Genomic DNA, 12951 nt, shown 5'->3' on the forward strand with positions numbered 1-12951 from the left:
TCATATCTTAGCAGATCTCATTCTAAGAAGGGGCAAAATTGAAATATATTCATTTAACCCAGGTGACTTATTTGCTTCTAAAGTCACCTGCCACCATAATTCCCTATAGGCTATTATTTCTTCCCAGAGGCCCCCTCTAATGTCGCAACTCACTTGATCTAGAACAAAAAACTGAAATTTCGATCCTACACATGTCTTAGAATGCCTAAATATGGCATTTGTTTCTTTCCCTTTTCTAACATCATACATGTGTTCATATATACGTCTCTTTAATGTTCTTTCAGTCTTTCCTACATAAAATGACGGACATTCCACACATACAGCCAAATACACGAGCTCCCTGGATTCACAATTATAGTATCCCTTACTATTTACCCATCTTTCCCTGCTTTCCATAAATATTTTTTCTTTGTTAATGATATATTCACATTGTCTACATTTTCCACATTTATAGGTTCCAATTTTTGTTCTGGCTCCCTTTTCCTTTTTCCTACTATTATTGTTTTTTTCTAAAAATCCCTTAATACTAGTGGTATTCTTAAATACCACTCTAGGTGAATGTTCAGGTAACCCTTCCAGGTCCGTTAGGGTCCTAAATCTCTCCCATTCTCTTTGAAACACAGTCTTTATATTTTTATTTAATAAATTGCATTCAAGTATCAGTGATTGCTGGAAGTTTTCATCTTTTCTTTCACCATTACTACTCTTTTCATTACTTTTACCAAGAATAGGCCCAAACCTATTATTTCTTCCTCTTTCTACTTCCTCCCTTAAGTTTTTAATAAACTCAGCTGGATATTCCCTTTTTAAAAACATTTTTTCCAACAAATCACATTCTATTGTAAATTTGTCTTCCCTACTTGTCATTCTGGACCCTCTTACGAACTGTCCTTTTACTAGGTTTTTTTAAGTATATAAAGGATGGGCACTGTTATAATGCAAAAAGGAATTCACATACGTTGGCTTTCTATAAACACTTGTTTTAAAAGTATTGTTTTCTAATGTTATTTCTACGTCTAAATACTGAATAGTTTTATTGGAATAATTAAATGTAAACTTCAAAAATTCTGTGGTCTCTCCTATATATTTAATAAATTCTTTTAAGGTATCTAGACCCCCTACCCAAAAATTATAATGTCATCAAGAAACCTCTTATATAGAGTCCAAAATTTAACATATACTGAGTTCAAAAGGTACTTCTCCTCCCAGTTGGCTAGGACCAGGTTGGCAAAGGTAGGTGCACAGGCTGCTCCCATTGCTACTCCTTGTAGCTGTCGAAAAAATTCCCCATTAAAAGTAAGAAAATTATTTTTTAATACTAAATCCATTAAGCCTGTGCACACTACCTTTTCTTCATGTGTCAACCTGTTGTCAGCAAAAATTTCCTCTTCAAACATCAAAATGCCAGCCTCATAAGGAATAGACCCAAACAAATCAATGATGTCTATAGTTACAAAAATTAGGTCATCATGAAATAAACCTGGATTCAAACACCTCAAGAGGTCCCATGAATCTTTCAAAATTGCTTCCTTTTGGACCCATATATGTTTGGTCTTTACATCCACATATTTAGTTAATGAATTAGTTTTGGATCCACCCGCTGAGACAATGGGTCTCAGTGGTGGGTCCAAACTATTTTTGTGGATTTTCGGAATGCCAAATATCACAGGTATTTTCGGCCTCTCTACTTTCAAAAATATTAAAGTTTTGATATTAATAAGATTTTCATTCATCATATCTTCCAGTGTATTATCTATTTTCTGGTAGGCCATATGAATCTCATTCCTAGAGACCTCACTGTATTTAACCTCATCCCTTAATATTTCATTCATCTTTCCTTCGTATAAAATTACATCCATCATAACAATACCCCCACCCTTATCGGGTTTCATCACCCTAATGTCTTTGTTAGTTTTTAACTCTTCTAATTTGTAATACTCATTGGGGTAAAGGTTGTGATAGGAATTATTATATTTCATACTTTTTTCTGTTTTCCTAATTTCTTTTTCCATTATGTTTCCAAAATTCTTTAACTGCATATGAATAGGGGGATTAAATACAGATTTCTTTATTAATTGGTTATCATTTATCCATTTCCTTTTCTATTAGTATGTGTATCCATACCTTCTTTGTGAAATAACAATTCCAAGTTCATTTTCCTAAGAAAAAGTTTCATATCTATAAGTGTTTGAGTAGAATTACCCTTTGTGAATGGTATAAACTTAAAACCCTTTTCCAGTAGCTTAAAATGCTGAAATTCCAACTCCAAACTACTGAAATTATAAATGGTAAACCCCTCCAGGGTATGCTTACTTCCATTCACTTCTATGATACTAACAGGTACAGTTTCATGTCTAATTTCATTTGGGTTAGGGGTCGTACTTACATGTATCTCCCCCTTCCCCTTCTCCCCCCCCCCACATTTGAAAATTTCCATTCCATCTTTTTTCCTGCCATTTCTCTCTCACAGGCCCTTCAAGGGGGGGAAATTCTACATCATATCTATTGTCAACCCACCCATAACCTTCTTCATTTTCATTAGGTTTTCCCCCATCCTTTTTGTTGTCATAGTTGTTATAATAATTGTAATACTGATTCCTATGGGCAGTGGGTTTGGGATAACTAACCTGATTCTCATAATCCTGACTATCCCTCTTTAATTTATCCATTTTCCTATTTACTAATTCTTTGCATTTACCATCAACATCCTCCTTTAATTTATGATATTTCTGTCTTTCTGTTTCAATTTCAAAAATTAAATCATCTCTAATCAATACATCGAGAGCATCAATCTGTGCTTGAAGGCTTTCTAAATTTCTATTGTTTTCTTTTATGATCAATCTGACAATGTCTAAACCACATTTATTAAATACCCCTATTAGTTCTTTGTGAAACATAGAACCAATTTGTACATTATTAGGATATTTCCAAGTCCTCAGCCCTTTCGGTACAATATCTCGTTTTAAACATTCATTTAAATATGCATTTTCTATCATAGTTGTTTTATATTTGTGCATTAATTTAAACATATTGTCCATTTTCTTGCTATAAGAGTCTGTGTTTATACCACACTGGGTATATTGTCATTGAAGTTAAAGCAATATTGCATTTTTAGCCAGTCTTTCATCTCTATTAGTTTAATTTTGGGCTCTATATAAGAGGTTTCTTGATGACATTATAATTTTTTGGGTAGGGGGTCTAGATACCTTAAAAGAATTGATTAAATATATAGGAGAGACCACAGAATTTTTGAAGTTTACATTTAATTATTCCAATAAAACTATTCAGTATTTAGACGTAGAAATAACATTAGAAAACAATACTTTTGAAACAAGTGTTTCTAGAAAGCCAACGTATGTGAATTCCTTTTTGCATTATAACAGTGCCCATCCTTTATATACTAAAAAAAACCTAGTAAAAGGACAGTTCGTAAGAGGGTCCAGAATGACAAGTAGGGAAGACAAATTTACAATAGAATGTGATTTGTTGGAAAAAATGTTTTTAGAAAGGGAATATCCAGCTGAGTTTATTAAAAACTTAAGGGAGGAAGTAGAAAGAGGAAGAAATAATAGGTTTGGGCCTATTCTTGGTAAAAGTAATGAAGAGAGTAGTAATGGTGAAAGAAAAGATGAAAACTTCCAGCAATCACTGATACTTGAATACAATTTATTAAATAAAAACATAAAGACTGTGTTTCAAAGAGAATGGGAGAGATTTAGGGCCCTAACGGACCTGGAAGGGTTACCTGAACATTCACCTAGAGTGGTATTTAAGAATACCACTAGTATTAAGGGATTTTTAGAAAAAAACAATAATAGTAGGAAAAAGGAAAAGGGAGCCAGAACAAAAATTGGAACCTATAAATGTGGAAAATGTAGACAATGTGAATATATCATTAACAAAGAAAAAATATTTATGGAAAGCAGGGAAAGATGGGTAAATAGTAAGGGATACTATAATTGTGAATCCAGGGGGCTCGTGTATTTGGCTGTATGTGTGGAATGTCCGTCATTTTATGTAGGAAAGACTGAAAGAACATTAAAGGGACGTATATATGAACACATGTATGATGTTAGAAAAGGGAAAGAAGCAAATGCCATATTTAGGCATTCTAAGACATGTGTAGGATCGAAATTTCAGTTTTTTGTTCTAGATCAAGTGAGTTGGGACATTAGAGGGGGCCTCTGGGAAGAAATAATAGCCTATAGGGAATTATGGTGGCAGGTGACTTTAGAAGCAAATAAGTCACCTGGGTTAAATGAATATATTTCAATTTTGCCCCTTCTTAGAATGAGATCTGCTAAGATATGAAATTAAAGAGTGTAATTACATGCCTTTGGCAGCAGATGGCACTAACGTCTACATAAAACATTAATATACTGTGAATTAACTTGTTTTTTAAAAAACAACATGATTTTAAGCTTATTATAATAATATAATTTTAAATATATTAAACAAGTTCTACTGTTTATTTATTGTGTGGAATTTATTTTAAATAATTTATATTTAACAACAATTTTAATGACATTTTATGCAACTAAAAAAGGAGAGCATAATAAATTATTAATCAGCTTGAAGGTATGATTTGAGGGTTTAAAATTGTATTATGAAATTGATTGGGTAAGATGTTTTTAACTTAGTATAAAAGATGAACTAAGAATAATTGATTTATCTGATGAAGTCCATTCAGGACGAAAACGCTTGTATTGGGAAGGCGAATACATTAATATCAGTGACAGCCTGCAGTAGTGCACAGTGATATCAGGTACTGCCTACAGTGATATATAGTAATATTAGTGACTGCCTGTAGTAATGTCCTGCAATATCAATGACTGCAGTAATGTGCAGTAATACCAGGGACAGCCTGCAGTAATGAAGAGAAATATTAGTGAATGCCTCCTTCCAGTAATGTGCAGTAATATAAGGGACAGCCTCCTTAATATACAGAAATATCTGAGATTACCTGCAGTACTCTACAGTGGTATCAGCGACTACCTACAGTAATGTACACTCACATGAGTGACTCCTTGCAATAATGTACAGTCATATCATTGACTGCAGTGATGTACAGTCATATTAATGACATCTTGCAGTAATATACAGTGATATCAGGGGTTACCTGCAGTAGTGTGCAGTAATATTAGTGACTGCCTGTAATAATTTACAGTAATATCAGGGATTGCCTAGAGGAATATACAGTAATGTCAGTGAGAGCCTGCAGTTTTGTTCAGTAATGTACAATATCATCAGGAATTTCCTGCAGTAATGTATAGTAATACCATTGACTGTTTGCATTAATGTAGAGTGCTATCATTGACTGCCTGCTGTAATGTGACTGCAATGTAAGTGACTGCCAGCTGTAACCTACAGCAATATCAGGGATTGTCTGCAGTAATGTACAGTAATATCAGGGATTGAATGCAGTTATGTATAGTAATACAAATGACTGTCTCCAGTAATGTACAGTGATATCGACTGCCTGCTGTAATGTGACTGCAGTGTAAGTGACTGCCAGCTGTGATGTACAGCAATATCAGGGATTACCTGCAGTAATGTATAGTAATATCAGGGATTACCTGCAGTAATAAAGGGTAATACTAGTGACTGCAGTAATGTATGGTGTAATAATGAAGAGTAATACAAGTGACTGCAGTAATGCACAGTGTTATCAGTGACAGCCTGCTGCAAAATTATTGTAATATCAGTGACTGCCAGCTGTAATGCACAGTAATAGCAAGGATTGCATTCAGTAATGTACAGTAATATGAGAGATTGCCTGCAGTAGTGTACAGTAATATCAGGGACTGCATGCAGTAATGTACAGTAGTAGATATTGTGAAGGGAGGTTACCTCTCTCATTATGAACATCTATAAACACTATATTCACTTTACAGTTTGAGCTCACTAGAAGAATAAAAATCTGGTTTCTGATAATTTTACTGCTCCTTGTTCTTTAACAAAGAAGGAAATTAATTAGAAAGCATTTGTGAGGGTTAAGATAGCCCATGACCCTTTTACAAAATAAAGTCTTTGTTATATTCTCTTAAAATCAGGAAAAATAAAGCATCTTTGCTATTATATCAAGTATTTGTAAAAATATGCCCATTGTAGAAGACAGTCCAAGTGTTTTACTGTTTCTAAAGAAGGCTAAAACTTTTTACAACTTCGTGAACTCATTCTTAAATGGAACACAAACATAACTGATTGATTCAACAAATTATCTGTAAGTGGGTAAGTGACAATTTGGGTTCCAAACCACTCACAGTTATTCATCTTGTGCCACACCACTAGTGAAGTTAAACCACCCATTTTTACTTATCATGGTAAACCACCCTCTTTTCTTTAAGTGCCATACCACTAATGCATGTTAGAGACCACTGTTACTTATCATGTGCCACACCGCTCGCATATGCTAAACAATTTGTGTTCAAAATCACTCACAGTTACTCATCGTGTGCACACCACTAGTGAAGTTAAACTACCCATTTTCACTTATCATGGTAAACCAGCCTCTTTTCTTTGAATGCCATAGCACTAATGCATGTTAAACTGCCCACTGTTACTCATCATGTGCCACACCACTAACATATGTAAAACTGACCACTGTTACTCATCACATGCCACACCACTAGTGTAAGTTAAACTGTGTAGTTTTTCATCATGTGCCACATCATTAGTATATGGCATACCACCCACTATTACTCATCATGTATCACATTGCTGCTTTATGTTAAACCACCCACTGTTACTTGTCATGTACCACACAGCTGCTTTATGTTAACCACCCAATGTTACTTATGTACTACACTGTTGCTTTATGTTAAACTACCCACTGTTACTTATCATGTACCACACTGCTGCTTTATTTTAAACAATCCACTGTTAGTTATCATGTACCACACTGCTGCTTTTTGTTAAACCACCCACTGTTACTTATCATGTACCACACTGCTGCTTTTTGTTAAACCACCCACTGTTACTTATCATGTACCACACTGCTGCTTTATGTTAAACCACCCACTGTTATTTATCAAGTACCACACTGCTGCTTTATGTTAAACCACCCACTTTTACTTATCATGTACCACACTGCAGTTTTATGTTAAACCCCCCACTGTTACTTATCATGTACCACACTGTTGCTTTAGGTTAAAACACCCACTTTATCATGTACCACACTAATGCATTATGTTAAACTACCTACTGTTACTTATCATGTACCACACTGCTGCTTTATATTCAACTACCCACTGTTACTTATATACCACACTTCTGCTTTATGTTAAACCACTCACTGTTACTTATCATGTAACACACTGCTGTGTTATATTAAACTACCCACTGTTACTTATCATGTACCACACTGTTGCTTTATCTTAAACCACTCACTGTTACTTATCATGTACCACACTGCTGCTTTATGTTAAACTACCCACTGTTACTTATCATGTACAACACTGCTGTTTTATGTTAAACTACCCACTGTTACTTATCATGTACCACACTGCTGCTTTATGTTAAACTACCCACTGTTACTCACCATGTGCTACACAACAGTATATGTTAAATCACTCACTATGACATTTCATGTGCCTCACCCCTAATGTAAGTTACACCACCCACTGTTATTCATCTCATACCAGGTGACTGGTGTATGTTAATCCACCCACTGTTACCTATCATGTACCACACTGCTGCATTATGTTAAACTATCCACTGTTGCTTATCATGTACCACACTGCTGCTTTATGTTAAACCACCCAATGTTACTTATCATGTATCACATTGTTGCTTTATGTTAAACCACCCACTGTCACTTATCATGTACCACACTGCTGCTTTATGTTAAACTACCTACTGCTACTTATCATGTACCACACTGCTACTTTATTTTAAAGTACCCATTTTTAGTTATCATGTACCACATTGCTGTTTTATGTTAAACCACCCACTGTTACTTATCATGTACCACACTGTTGCTTTATGTTAAACCACCCATTGTTACTTATCATGTACCACACTGCTGCTTTATGTTAAACCACCCACTGTTACTTATCATGTACCACACTGTTGATTTAGGTTAAAGCACTCACTTTATCATGTACCACACTGCTGCATTATGTTAAACTACCCACTGTTGCTTATCATGTACCACACTGCTGCTTTATGTTAAACCACCCAATATTACTTATCATGTACCACACTGCCACTCTATGTTAACCCACCCACTGTTACTTATCACGTACCACACTGCTGCATTATGTTAGACAACCTACTGTTATTTATCATGTACCACACTCCTGGTTTATGTTAAACTACCCACTGTTACTTATTATGTACCACACTGCTGCTTTATGTTAAACCATCCACTGTTACTAATCATTTATTACATTGCTGCTTTCTTTTAAGCTACCTATTATTACTTATCATGTACCACACTGCTGCTTTATGTTAAACTACCCACTGTTACTTATCATGTACCACACTGCTGCTTTATGTTAAAATCCACTGTTACTTATCATATACCACACTGCTGCTTTATGTTAACCTACCTACTGCTACTTATCATGTACCACACTGTTGCTATATTTTAAAGTACCCATTGTTACTTATCATGTACCACACTACTGCTTTATGTTAAACCAGACACTGTTACTTATCATGTACCACACTGATGCTTTATGTTAAACCACCCACTGTTATTTATCATGTACCACACTGCTGTGTTATATTAAACTACCCACTGTTACTTATCATGTACCACACTGTCGCTTTATGTTAAACCACCCACTGTTACTTATCACATACCACACTGCTGCTTTATGTTAAACTATCCACTGTGACTTATCATGTACCACACTGCTGCTTTATGTTAAGCTACCCACTGTTACTTATCATGTACCACAATACTGCTTTATGTTAAACTACCCACTGTTACTCATCATGTGCTACATAACATTGGATGTTAAATCACTCACTATGACTTTTCATGTGCCTCACCCCTAATATAAGTTACACCACCCACTGTTATTCATCTAATAGGAGGTGACTGGTGTATGTTAAACCACCCACTGTTACTTATCATGTACTACACTGCTGCTTTATGTTAAACTACCCACTGTTACTTATCATGTACCACACTGCTGCTTTATGTTAAACTACCCACTGTTACTTATCATGTACCACACTGCTGCTTTATGTTAAACTATCTACTGCTACTTATCATGTATCACATTGCTGCTTTATGTAAACTACCCACTGTTTCTTATCATGTACCACATTACTTCTTCTTCTTCTTCTTCTTTTGTCTTTTCCTGGTTAGGGGTCACCACAGTGGATCACCTGTCTGCTCATGATTGGCAGTGGAGTTTCATGGTGTTGAGTTGCCAGCCGGCGCCCAGCCTTCCATGGAAGGCATATACCTGCATGCACTCACGCCTAGGGCCAATTTAGAGTAACCAATCCACCTACAGCATGTCTTTGGGATGTAGGAGGAAACTGGAGTACCCAGAGGAAACCCAAGAAACCACAGGGAGGACATGCAGACTCCGCACAGAAGGCACCCCAGCCGAGGATCGAACTGGAGTAACTCTTCTTGTGAGGTGGTAATGCTAACCGCTGCAGCATGGCCACCCTCATGTACCACACTGCTACTTTATGTTAAACCACCCACTGTTACTCATCATGTGCCATGCTACCAGTGAATATTAAACAATTCACTGTTACTCATTATTTTCCATACCAGTAGTAAATTTTAAAACATCCAGGTACTCGTCATGTACCACAACATTAGTGCATGTTAAGCCACTCACTGCTATTCTCATGTACTACATCACTAGTTTATGTTAAAGCACTCACTGTTATTCATCATGTACTACATCACTAGTTTATGTTAAAGCACTCACTGTTATTCATCATGTACTACATCACTAGTTTATGTTAAACCACTCACTGTTATTTATCATGTACTTCATCACTAGTTTATGTTAAAGCACTCACTGTTATTCATCATGTACTACAACACTAGTTTATGTTAAACCATTCACTGTGATTCATCATGTACTGCATCATTATTTTATGTTAAACCACTCACTGTTATTCATCATGTACTTCATCACTAGTTTGTTAAACCACTCAGTTATTCATCATGAATTACATAACTAGTTTATGTTAAACCACTCATTGTTATTCATCATGTACTACATCAGTAGTTTATGTTAAACCACTCACTGTTATTCATCATGTACTTCATCACTAGTTTATGTTAAAGCACTCACTGTTTTTCATCATGTACTACATCACTAGTTTATGTTAAAGCATCATCATGCACTACATCACTAGTTAATGTTAAAGTACTCATTGTTATTCATCATGTACTACATCACTAGTTTATGTTAAAGCACTCACTATTTTTCATCATGTACTACATCACTAGTTTATGTTAAAGCAACATCATGTACTACATCACTAGTTTATGTTAAAGCACTCACTGTTTTCATCATGTACGACATCACTAGTTTATGTTAAAGCATCATCATGTACTACATCACTAGTTTATGTTAAAGCACTCACTGTTATTCATCATGTACTACATCACTAGTTTATGTTAAACCACTCACTGTTATTCATCATGTACTACATCATTCATTTATGTTAAACCACTCACTGTTATTCGTCATGTACTACATCATTAGTTTATGTTAAACCACTCACTGTTATTCATCATGTACTACATCATTCATTTATGTTAAACCACTCACTGTTATTCGTCATGTACTACATCATTAGTTTATGTTAAACTACTCACTGTTATTCATCATGTACTACATCATTCGTTTATGTTAAACCACTCACTGTTATTCATCATGTACCTCATCACTAGTTTATGTTAAACCACTCACTGTTATTCATCATGAACTACATAACTAGTTTATGTTAAACCACTCACTGTTATTCATCATGTACTGCATCACTAGTTTATGTTAAATCACTCACAGTTATTCATCATGTACTACATCACTAGTTTATGTTAAACCACTCACTGTTATTCATCGTGTACTGCATCTCTAGTTTATGTTAAATCACTCACAGTTATTCATCATGTACTACATCACTAGTTTATGTTAAACCACTCACTGTTATTCATCATGTACTACATCATTAGTTTATGTTAAACCACTCAGTGTTATTCATCATGTACTACATCACTGGTTTATGTTAAACCACACACTGTTATTCATCATGTACTACATCACATCACTAGTTTATGTTAAAACACAGTGTTATTCATCATGTACTACATCACTAGTTTATGCTAAACCCCTCACTGTTATTCATCATGAACTACATCACTAGTTTATGTTAAACCACTCACTGTTATTCATCATGTACTACAACACTAGTTTATGTTAAACCACTCACTATTATTCATCATGTACTACACCATAGTTTATGTTAAACCACTCACTGTTATTCATCATGTACTACACCATAGTTTATGTTAAACCACTCACTGTTATTCATCATGTACTACATCACTAGTTTATGTTAAAGCATCATCATGCACTACATCACTAGTTAATGTTAAATCACTCACAGTTATTCATCATGTACTACATCACTAGTTTATGTTAAAGCACTCACTGTTTTTCATCATGTACTACATCACTAGTTTATGTTAAAGCAACATTATGTACTACATCACTAGTTTATGTTAAAGCACTCACTGTTTTTCATCATGTACTACATCACTAGTTTATGTTAAACCATCATCATGTACTACATCACTAGTTTATGTTAAAGCACTCATTGTTTTTCATCATGTACTACATCACTAATTTATGTTAAAGCACTCACTGTTTTTCATCATGTACTACATCACTAGTTTATGTTAAAGCACTCACTGTTATTCATCATGTACTACATCATTCGTTTATGTTAAATCACTCACTGTTATTCATCATGTACTACATCATTAGTTTATGTTAAACCACTCACTGTTATTCATCATGTACTACATCACTAGTTTATGTTAAACCACTCACTGTTATTCATCACGAACTACATAACTAGTTTATGTTAAACCACACACTGTTCATCATGTACTACATCACTAGTTTATGTTAAACCACAGACTGTTATTCATCATGTACTACATCACATCACTAGTTTATGTTAAACCACACACTGTTATTCATCATGTACTACATCACTAGTTTATGTTAAACCACTCACTGTTATTCATCGTGTACTACATCACTAGTTTATGTTAAATCACTCACTGTTATTCATCATGTACTACATCACTAGTTTATGTTAAACCACTCACTGTTATTCATCGTGTACTGCATCACTAGTTTATGTTAAATCACTCACTGTTATTCATCATGTACTACATCACTAGTTTATGTTAAACCACTTACTGTTATTCATCATGTACTACATCACTAGTTTATGTTAAACCACTCACTGTTATTCATCATGTACTACATCATTCGTTTATGTTAAACCACTCACTGTTATTCATCATGTACTACATCACTGGTTTATGTTAAACCACACACTGTTATTCATCATGTACTACATCACATCACTAGTTTATGTTAAACCACACAGTGTTATTCATCATGTACTACAGCACTAGTTTATGTTAAACCACTCACTGTTATTCATCATGCACTACATCACATCACTAGTTTATGTTAAATCACTTACTGTTATTCATCGTGTACTGCATCTCTAGTTTATGTTAAATCACTCACAGTTATTCATCATGTACTACATCACTAGTTTATGTTAAACCACTCACTGTTATTCATCATGTACTACATCATTAGTTTATGTTAAACCACTCACTGTTATTCATCATGTACTACATCATTAGTTTATGTTAAACCACTCACTGTTATTCATCATGTACTACATCACTAGTTTATGTTAAAGCACTCACTG

Source organism: Protopterus annectens, chromosome 2.part1 (genome assembly GCF_019279795.1).
Source record: "Protopterus annectens isolate FY-2018-M chromosome 2.part1, PAN1.0, whole genome shotgun sequence".
Taxonomy (NCBI): Eukaryota; Metazoa; Chordata; order Ceratodontiformes; family Protopteridae; genus Protopterus; species Protopterus annectens.